Here is an 11743-nt window from a genome sequence, read left to right on the forward strand (position 1 = left end):
GACATGATCGTTTTATTTTGCTACAGCAAGTACAGTGTCTTATAAGCCCACGTGGGCTGGGCATCCTGAAGATGCATGACACTATAATAATAAAATAAATCAAATCATATCATGGAGAAGTCTGACAGACAGGACACAGTCCAGTTTCAGGATATTACAGAGTATGTATTATAAACATATATATTAACGTGTTGTGTAGACATACATGTATTTAGACTAAGCAAGAAAAACTATCTGTACATTACATATTTTCTAGAATTTCTAAAATACAAAGAGAAATAAAGGTGAACTGACATGACCAAAAGCAGTAGTTTGTGTTATTTGTCTATGAGTTGACCTGAGTGACATTTCACGTGACATTTCATGCCATTTTCATATTTTGCTGACTAATAGTGGATCAGCTGCCAGCAGAGAGTATGCTGTCCCTTGCTTCCTGCATCACATCCTCTCTCTCAGCCTCAAATCAAATAGAGCAGTAGCCAAGGCACGACACAAAAGCAATTTAGCTCCCAGTTAGCTGTGGAAGTGGTGAGCTATCATCCAATAACTGGCTCTGGAACAATCTGACACCTCAGAGCCTGTTCACTACAGCAGCACTGTCACACACACATGCAAACGTGTAGACATGCACGCACGCACCCACGCAGACACGTGGACATGCACGCACGCATGCACACACACACACAAATGCACCTCGATGACTGCAGTTTTGGAACTCTTCTAGTTCCTCTGAACACTTGCATATCTTGACCATGCACTTCCATAGCCCCTTGAGTTGAATTGACTGACTATAAGGTGGGCATGTTCATGTATCTCAAATCATAGGATTTGCTATTGTATTGAGATTGAGTGGGACTGAAGAAGAAGTCACCAGAATGGAAATCTAAGGCCCTGGATTCCACCCACCCACCCACATACTCTACATTATATTATAGTTATATAAGTACTAACATGGGAAGGAACTGTCAGAATGTTCAGCTATGGATATGCAGACATCTCTATATATACAGTGAGGGAAAAACGTATTTGATACCCTGCTGATTTTGTACGTTTGCCAACTGACAAAGAAATGATCAGTCTATCATTTTAATGGTAGGTTTATTTGAACAGTGAGAGACAGAATAACAACAAAAAAATCCAGAAAAACGCATGTCAAAAATGTTATAAATTGATTTTCATTTTAATGAGAGAAATAAGCATTTCACCCCTCTGCAAAACATGACTTAGTACTTGGTGGCAAAACCCTTGTTGGCAATCACAGAGGTCAGACGTTTCTTGTAGTTGGCCACCAGGTTTGCACACATCTCAGGAGGGATTTTGTCCCACTCCTCTTTGCAGATCTTCTCCAAGTCATTAAGGTTTCGAGGCTGACGTTTGGTAACTCGAACCTCCACAGATTTTCTATGGGATTAAGGTCTGGAGACTGGCTAGGCCACTCCAGGACCTTAATGTGCTTCTTCTTGAGCCACTCCTTTGTTGCCTTGGCCATGTGTTTTGGGTCATTGTCATGCTGGAATACCCATCCACGACCCATTTTCAATGCCCTGGCTGAGGGAAGGAGGTTCTCACCCAAGATTTGACAGTACATGGCCCCATCCATCGTCCCTTTGATGCGGTGAATTTGTCCTGTCCCCTTAGCAGAAAAACACCCCCAAAGCATAATGTTTCCACCTCCATGTTTGACGGTGGGGATTTTGTTCTTGGGGTCATAGGCAGCATTCCTCCTCCTCCAAACACGGCGAGTTGAGTTGATGCCAAAGAGCTCCATTTTGGTCTCATCTGACCACAACACTTTCACCCAGTTCTCCTCTGAATCATTCAGATGTTCATTGGCAAACTTCAGATGGGCCTGTATATGTGCTTTCTTGAGCAGGGGGACCTTGCGGGCGCTGCAGGATTTCAGTCCTTCACGGCGTAGTGTGTTACCAATTGTTTTCTTGGTGACTATGGTCCCAGCTGCCTTGAGATCATTGACAAGATCCTCCCGTGTAGTTCTGGGCTGATTCCTCACCGTTCTCATGATCATTGCAACTCCACGAGGTGAGATCTTGCATGGAGCCCCAGGCCGAGGGAGATTGACAGTTATTTTGTGTTTCTTCCATTTGCGAATAATCGCACCAACTGTTGTCACCTTCTCACCAAGCTGCTTGGCGATGGTCTTGTAGCCCATTCCAGCCTTGTGTAGGTCTACAGTCTTGTCCCTGACATCCTTGGAGAGCTCTTTGGTCTTGGCCATGGTGGAGAGTTTGGAATCTGATGCGAGAGAAAAAAAAATATGTGGGACTGGAAGTGATGCAGACAATTACATTGATGGAAGTTACAATATATCTGCAATATTAATGCTGATCTACCCCCTAAAATTTCAATAAATTTAAAAAGAAAGAATATGGCATCACAACAAACCTGCCAAGAGAGGGCCGCCCACCAAAACTCACGGACCAGGCAAGGAGGGCATTAATCAGAGAGGCAACAAAGAGACCAAAGATAACCCTGAAGGAGCTGCAAAGTTCCACAGCGGAGATTGGAGTATCTGTCCATAGGACCACTTTAAACCGTACACTCCACAGAGCTGGGCTTTACGGAAGAGTGGCCAGAAAAAAGCCATTGCTTAAAGAAAAAAATAAGCAAACACGTTTGGTGTTCTCCAAAAGCCATGTGGGAGACTCCCCAAACATATGGAAGAAGGTACTCTGGTCAGATGAGACTAAAATTGAGCTTTTTGGCCATCAAGGAAAACGCTATATCTGGCGCAAACCCAACACCTTTCATCACCTCAAGAACACCATCCCCACAGTGAAGCATGGTGGTGGCAGCATCATGCTGTGGGGATGTTTTTCATCGGCAGGGACTGGGAAACTGGTCAGAATTGAAGGAATGATGGATGGTGCTAAATACAGGGAAATTCTTGAGGGAAACCTGTTTCAGTCTTCCAGGGATTTGAGACCGGGACGGAGGTTCACCTTACAGCAGGACAATGACCCTAAGCATACTGCTAAAGCAACACTCAAGTGATTTAAGGGGAAACATTTAAATGTCTTGGAATGGCCTAGTCAAAGCCCAGACCTCAATCCAATTGAGAATCTGTGGAATTACTTAAAGATTGCTGTACACCAGCGGAACCCATCCAACTTGAAGGAGCTGGAGCAGTTTTTCCTTGAAGAATGGGCAAAAATCCCAGTGGCTAGATGTGCCAAGCTTATTGAAACATACCCCAAGAGACTTGCAGCTGTAATTGCTGAAAAAGGTGGCTCTACAAAGTATTGACTTTTGGGGGGTGAATAGTTATGCACGCTCAAGTTTTCAGTTTTTTTGTCTTCGTTTTTGTTTGTTTCACAAGAAAAAATATTCTGCGGTTTCAAAGTGGTAGGCATGTTGTGTAAATCAAATGATACAAAACCCCCCAAAAATCAATTTTAATTCCAGGTTGGAAGGCAACAAAATAGGAAAAATGCCAAGAGGGGTGAATACTTTCGCAAGCCACTGTACAACCCATATTTATGTTTATTTATTTTCCATTTTGTACTTTAACTATGTGCACATCATTACAACACTGTAAATAGACTTAATATGACATTTGAAATGTCTTTATTATTTTGGAACTTGTGTGAGTAATATTTACTGTTCACTTTTTATTGTTTATTTAGCTTTTGTTTATCCATTTCACTTGCTTTGGCAATGTAAACATATGTTTCCCATGCCAATAAAGCCCCTTGAATTGAATTGAATTGAGAGATCGAGAGAGAGAGAGCGAGAGGAGAGAGAGAGACAGAGAGATTATTCAGATTGGTTTTATTTTCATGGAAGTATATCATAACTGATTTTCGCCTGCTTTCATTATAGTTTTTAAACCCAAAACGGTCACACCTGACCTGTCTTTGTGATTGTCTCCACCCCCCTCCAGGTGTCGCCCATCTTCCCCATTATCCCCAGTGTATTTATACCTGTGTTCTCTGTTTGTCTGTTGCCAGTTTGTTTTGTTTCGTCAAGCCTACCAGCGGTTTTCCCCCTGCTCCTGTCTTTCTCAAGTTCCAGTTTTCCCGGTTTTGACCATTCTGCCTGCCCTGACCCTGAGCCTGCCTGCCTTTCTGTACCTTGTCATACCACCCTGGATTATTGACCTCTGCCTGCCCTGACCCTGAGACTGCCTGCCGTTCTGTACCTTTTGGACTCTGATCTGGATTACTGACCTCTGCCTGCCCTTGACCTGTCGTTTGCCTGCCTCCTGTTTTTGTTATAAACTTTTGTTACTTCGACACTGTCTGCATCTGGGTCTTCTCCTGAAACGTGATAAAAACTGAGTGTGTCTGTGTAAAGTGTATTTGTCTGCTTATGTTTGCTGTATTTGAGTGACTATATAGAGGATGCTGTGAGTGAGCTTACTCTCTTGAACTTGTAAACTGAAAACATCCAAGCTTTCCTCCACTGAGTGATGACTTCTAAACCTGTTTTTGGTTTCTGGGGCATCGCGTTCTCAGTCTTTCAGAAACCCTTCCAAGTCACGTTGACTATCTGGCAGAAAACAAAGGATTTGAGACTGAAGCAGCTACCTTATCTCTATGACAGCTCAAATAGATCTGTTAAGTGTTTGTTGCATTCTTGGAGAAAACAAAAAAATGCAAAGTAGTCAAGGTCCCAGGCCCATAGGGTTGGTGGTATTAGTCTTCCTCTCTCCTCCCTCTATCCAATCTTCTCCTTTCCTTTCCTTTCCTTTCCTTTCCTCTCCTCTCCCAACCGCTCCTCTGTCCTGTGCAACAGTGTGATAGATCAATGATACAACATATCGGGTATTGACTGAGCCCTGCAATTGCGTTGCAGTTAAAGAGTCAGAAGTGCACGCTGAGTATATAGCTCCTATTGAGAAATGCGCAGCCTGACTGATATTATGGAGCTAAATCACACCTGCAGTCTTGGAGAGAGGGAGAGAGAGATCAAGAGCGAGAGAGAGAAAAGGAGTGTCTGCTTGCCTTAAAATAGGCAGAGTGATTCAGTGTGACATATAACACTTAACTCCCCATGGGGGTGATGGTGTGTGTCTTCAGCACAGATTAACAAGTAATCTGGGGCAGTGGTTCTCACCTGGACCTGATGACGCCACTCATTCACAGTAAAAATGACAGAGTAAATTTAACTTTAATTTAAGAAAATGTTACTCTGCCACAGATAACATTTGGTACCAGTCTAAAGAAAGTTTTAAAAATATTCTGAGTATTTGCTCAATTTACTGTTGATATTTGATTCTGTGTCATTATGTCTCACTCTGTGTAGTATTCATTACATTTTTTACATTTTAGTTATTTAGCAGACACTCTTATCCAGAGCGACTTACAGTTAGTGAGTGCATACATTTTCATACATTGAAAGTAACTATTTCCTTATAAACTCTCTGCAGTGTTGTTCAGTATTCTACAGTTAATTGATTAGAGTAATGTTTACTCCTACCAGTGTCATTACAAATGTACTCTGACTCAAATCAAATTTTATTTGTCACATGCGCCGAATACAACAGGTGTAGACCTTACAGTGAAATGCTTACTTACAAGCTCTTAACCAACAATTCAGTTTTAAGAACCCCTAAAAAAAAAAAAAAAAAAAAAAATAAGAACAGTCTATGACTAGGGTGGCTGGAGTCTTTGACAATTTTTAGGGCCTTCCTCTGACACCGCCTGGTATAGAGGTCCTGGATGGCAGGAAGTTTGGCCCCAGTGATGTACTGGGCCATACGCACTACCCTCTGTAGTGCTTTGCAGTCGGAGGCCGAGCAGTTGCCATACCTGGCAGTGATGCAACCAATCAGGATGCTCTCGATGGTGCAGCTGTAGAACCTTTTGAGGATCTGAGGACCCATGCCAAATCTTTTCAGTCTCCTTAGGGGGAATAGGTTTTGTCGTGCCCTCTTCACGACTGTCTTGGTGTGCTTGGACCATGTTAGTTTGTTGGTGATGTGGACACCAAGGAATTTGAAACTCTCAACATGCTCCACTACAGTCCCGTCGATGAGAATGGGGGCGTGCTTTGTCCTCTTCTTTTTCCTTTAGTCCACAATCATCTCCTTTGTCTTGATCGTGTTGAGGGAGAGGTTGTTGTCCTGGCACCACACGCCAGGTCTCTGACCTCCTCCCTATAGGCTGTCTCGTCATTGTCGGTGATCAGGCCTACCACTGTTGTGTCATCGGCAAACTTAATGATGGTGTTGGAGTCGTGCCTGGCCATGCAGTCATGAGTGAACAGGGAGTACAGGAAGGGACTGAGCACGCACCCCTGAGGGGCCATCGTGTTGAGGGTTTCCTGGATGATGGTGTTGATGTGAGCCATGACCAGCCTTTCAAAGCACTTCATGGCTACCGACGTGAGTGCTACGGGGCGGTAGTCATTTAGGCAGGTTATCTTAGTGTTCTTGAGCACAGGGACTATGGTGGTCTGCTTGAAACATGTTGGTATTACAGATTCAGACAGCAACACGTTGAAAATGTCAGTGAAGACACTTGCCAGTTGGTCAGCGCATGCTCGGAGAACAGGTCCTGGCAATCCGTCTGGCCCTGCAGCCTTGTGAACGTTGACCTGTTTAAAGGTCTTACTCACATTGGCTACGGAGAGCATGATCACACAGTCGTCCGGAACAGCTGATGCTCTCATGCATGTTTCAGTGTTACTTGCCTCGAAGTGAGCATAGAAGTAATTTAGCTCATCTGGTAGGCTCGTGTCACTAGGCAGCTCGCGGCTGTGCGTCCCTTTGTAGTCTGTAATAGTTTGCAAGCCCTGCCACATCTGACGAGCGTCGTAGCCTGTGTAGTACGATTCGATCCTAGTCCTGTATTGACGCTTTGCCTGTTTGATGGTTCGTCGGATGGCATAGCGAGATTTCTTATAAGCTTCCGGGTTAGAGTCCTGCCCCTTTAAAGCGGCAGCTCTACCCTTTAGCTCAGTGTGGATGTTGCCTGTAATCCATGGCTTCTGGTTGGGGTATGTACGTACAGTCAATGTGGGGACATCGTCATCCATGCACTTATTGATGAAGCCAGTGACTGATGTGGTGTACTCCTCAATGCCATCGGAAGAATCCCGGAACATAATCCAGTCTGTGCTAGCAAAACAGTCCTGTAGTTTAGCATCTGCTTCATCTGACCACTTTTTTATTGACCGAGTCACTGGTGCTTCCTGCTTTAGTTTTTGCTGGAATTAGGCGGATAGAATTATGGTCAGATTTGCCAAATGGAGGGTGAGGGAGGGCGAGGGAGAGCTTTGTACGCGTCTCTGTGTGTGGAGTAAAGGTGGTCTAGAGTTTTTTTCCCTCTGATTGCACATTTAACAGATTTAAGTTTCCCTGCATTAAAGTCCCCGGCCACTAGGAGCGCCGCCTCTGGATGAGCGTTTTCCTGTTTGCTTATGGCCGTATACAGCTCATTGAGTGCGGTCTTAGTGCTTTGATCAGTGTGAAATTGACTCTGATCAGGGTAAACACAGAAGAATTCTATTGTTACCCTAATAATTAAGACCAACACTGGGGTTATTTTACTCCACTGAGTGTTAATTTCACTCTTTCCAGAGTTAATTTCCTATTTTCGAGTAGAATAATAGTAAATCTGCTGTAATGACTCTCCATTATTTATTGTGTACCGATCAGCAGGCACCATGATGACTAACATCCCGATTCAATCTCCTCATGAATTATCATTGCTATTCAAGTGGAGGTAATGGGTAACTATTTGAAGTGTACCTCTTTCACCATATCCATTTGGATATCATGCCTAGGGCTGTTGCGGTGACCGTATTACCGCCACACCGGTGGTCACGAGTCACGAGATTGTCAAATTCGTTTAGTGACGGTAATTAGGCATCTCCAAGCTTTGATGCTGCTGATGGTCACTAGTAGCCAACCAAACTTGCTAACTGCCTGATACTCAGCACTCTATTGTCCCTCTAATCACTCTGACATAAATGCAAATCTAATCAAAAATCTAATCAAACACTTCATGAGAGCCCATGAGCTCATGTTGCGCAACATTTCTAAAGGCTATGCAATTGCGCGAGAAAACAGTGATGGCCTCTACTAAAAAGAGGAGGATCCCATCAGCTTTCTATAGGCTAGGCCTACTATATTTATTTCTCAACTTTCCTAATATTAAGCACATTGCTTATATTTACAACAGGAGTATAGCCTACCTGGCTGACATGAAAATGAACCACGCAAAAAGTGTCCTCCATTCCCTATTTAAGTGGATAGATGGCATGTATTTTTTCCCACTGCCCCTGTTTCGATACAGGTGCCTGATAATGGTAAATCAAAACACATTTCACACATATATTATTTAGTATATGTAAAGACAAGATTAAATCAAGAATAATCTGATGGGTGACAATATTAGCCTTTCACTTGTGAATTATATATTATTACTTGTGAATGATGCCCAGTATAAGAAACAATGCCTTTTTTTTGCAACTTTTTCTAATCATAGTCGCACACCTCATGTAGCCTAGCCCATAAGCCTATATGTTTTGATAAGGTTTGTATCACAACTAAAATGGCCAAATAACTTCTTAAAATTAAGCACATTAATCCGCTTTACAAGGGGTTTAGAGCCTAACTGGCATACATAAGCAGCGTGTGAGTTTCAAGTTTGGAGAAGATCATTTTCACCATAAAAATGCACCTTTATAATAAAAGCATTACATGCATAATTGCATTTGCGGTCACTTTTGATAATGGTGTTTTCCGTTAACGCAACATTTGCGCTTATAGACTACCACCATGTGCGCATTGCTGCGCTTATAATATGAAGAAATAGCCTAATAGTTAATCAACATTTTAAGCTAAACGTTCTGATCTGTTCCGTCAGCCACATTGCGTAAAAAATGTTTTTTGATGCTAGTGGTTGTATTAATTTGGAATCTATCGCATCCCACAACTGACCCAGACTATGTTTGGAATATTTATTTCTCGCACAGAATAGAATATGTCGACTTTTGTACTATGGGGGATAGTAGATTTACATAGACTAGTGCTTTTGCTGTTCGTTAGGCCTACTCATCTTGTTGGCTGGCGAAAAGTAAATGTGGACAGTTCTTCCAATATCTTCAATATGCACCTCGGAATTGGAGAATGACGCGCGTAGTTGCGTCCCCAATGTATCTGTCTTCACTTGTAGCCTGTGACAGAGACCTGATCACGTGATGGAGAGCCATGTGAGTGAGAAGTGATTCGGAGCGCTCAGCACTGAGGGAGAAGGGCACAACGGCCACTGGCCGCAAAAGGCATGGATATTTTTAGGGTGCATTACGGCCACACAAAGGGGATGCCGCCGTGAAATTCTAGGCATTATCAAGTGCCCAACGTTTGTAGAACAACTAAAGTTACATTAATAACTCTAAATGAAGCATATAGGAATACCTATTTCTTTGTTAACCGCTCAACACAGAATAGCCGTACGTGCGCACTCACCCAAATCGTTTGGAGAAAATATCCTTTCTATTTTATTCAGCTTTGTTCAATTGAATTCTTCACACTTAAAAAGAATGCCACGGAATTCTAAGCAAATCTTGTCTGCTAAATGAACTAGTGTAGCCCACAGCCATTTGGCATAGCCAGATCAGGACCTAACATAAGGACAACTCAGAGTATGCTATTCTGTTCTTCTGAAATAGACTACATTTTCTTCATATCATGCTTCTTTAGACCTGTCTAAAATAAATAAGGGATTTACTGTGAAGGTGTAGGCTATATTACATGGATTTATTAGACTTTTTTAAATGTAGATGTTCCAAAGGTTTGCATCAGTGGCTTGTAGGCTATGTGTGGAAGCCAGGAGATGCTAAATGTGTTTATGTTAATTAACGGTCAATTACCATGAGACCGACAGCTTAACAATCACCAGCTGACTAGATTTTGTGACCACCACAGACCTAATCATGCCCACCAGAATAAATCTTGTCACATGTTATAATTAGCCTACTGTTCCTGCAGTTGGAATCTTTAATCACTGTTGTGTACTATACCCTGCCTCTTTCTCTCTTTCCTCATATCAATTTGGATTTCACACCAAGATCAGAAGCCTGATAGAATCCCCACTCTTCCCCCTGGCTCCCACCCTCTTCTTGTCTGCCATGGCACACCCAGGGAGGTGGGGTCTGTCTGCGATTAGTCTGCCCAGGATTAGGCTCCTGTGCTGGGCAACAGGCCTCCGCTGCTCCCCCTGTTGACCTCCACACAGCAGGATAGGGGATTACACAGGCACACAGACTGTTGCTGTGCTCCCCACTCAAGGACGCAGTCGGTATTGGGTTTTAGGATTTGTTCCCAAGGCCTTCGAAGAGGCTTGGAGAGGGCCAGAATTATGGAATTATAGAATTAGGAAATTAAATGGCTATTAGATTGGAATGCAGATTGGAATCTCAGATGGACTCTGCAGACAGTATCCCTGTCCAATAAGATATGGCCTCAGTTAATGTCTACATGTGTTACATCTCTGTGTCTCAGAGTACACACACACACACACACACACACAAGCATGCACACACTCAGGCACGCAAGTATGCATATTCATGATGTAATATTTATCATGTCTGAGGGATGAACATCTGTCATCTGATTTGTAATCCAACGACATAAATCTATTGCATTAGAGAGAGAGAGAGAGAGAGAGAGAGAGAGAGAGAGAGAGAGAGAGAGAGAGAGAGAGAAATTCCATGATCATCAGATGACATTATTGGGTTTGACACTGACTAGTAGAGATGGGCTACGTGACGGCAGGTTCATGCACGGTTTCTGTGACCTTCTAGGAATGAGCATTGACAGCTTTGTTTTTTCAATGCCAATCCCCTGTCAATCCACATGGGTCTCTGGTCAAAAGAAGTGCACTAGACCGTAGGCCAGGGTATGGGCTCTGGTCAAAAGTAGTGCACCGGGCCCTAGGGGCTCAGGTCAAAAGCCATTCTATAGGGAATAGGGTATCATTTGAGACACAGTGTAGTTATCTTTTGTTCGTTTTTTTATTTGTATGATCCAGAGAGGTCTATCCAGGCTAAGTGCTGTCTCTATGGGCTGTGTCAGATGAAGAGGTCTTCAGAAAGACAGTTGTTTAATTGTGAGGGACTAGTGTTGATCTAAAAGCTATCAAGTCTCTCGTTTAATGTTTGCCTCTCAGTAGGGGTGTTATTCATTATTCACTCCTTCATGCCATGCTCCATCAATCTGTCTCACTCGTTCACTCCCTCTCTTCATCATCCCTCCATATATCTCGTTTTCTCCATCCTCCTCTTCTATCTTGCTGCATGATGGAGATTTCTTCTAGCTCTTCCAATCATTGGACTGGACGGCGACTCCTTCGCTCAGACTCTCCTCTATTTGTTTATCCATACTGTATCTCTCTGTCTGTCTTTACCCTCTTCATTTCCTCTCTTTACCTCTCCTCATTAATCCTCTCACCTCAATCTCTTTTCTCCATCTTTCCCCTCTTTCTCTCTCCTCTCTTTCTGTCCCCTTTGCCTCTCCTCCATTGATTCCTCTCACCTCAATCTCTCTGCTCTCCATCCTTCCCAGCTACCTCCTCTCTTCCGCTGTCCTCTCTGTCCTCTCTCTCTCTCTCTCTCTCTCTCTCTCTATAACATTGATCCTCTCACCTCCTTCTCTCACCTCTCCATGAGAGACTCCAGGAGAGAGAGTTTGAGTGACAGTCCTGTTCTCTGTTCCTGCTGGAAATGATCCCCCCCACCTCCCGGTTGCCAGGGTGACAGATGGGTTCTCTCTGCT

This window comes from Coregonus lavaretus (assembly GCF_964263955.1).
Source record: "Coregonus lavaretus genome assembly, chromosome: 32".
Taxonomy (NCBI): Eukaryota; Metazoa; Chordata; class Actinopteri; order Salmoniformes; family Salmonidae; genus Coregonus; species Coregonus lavaretus.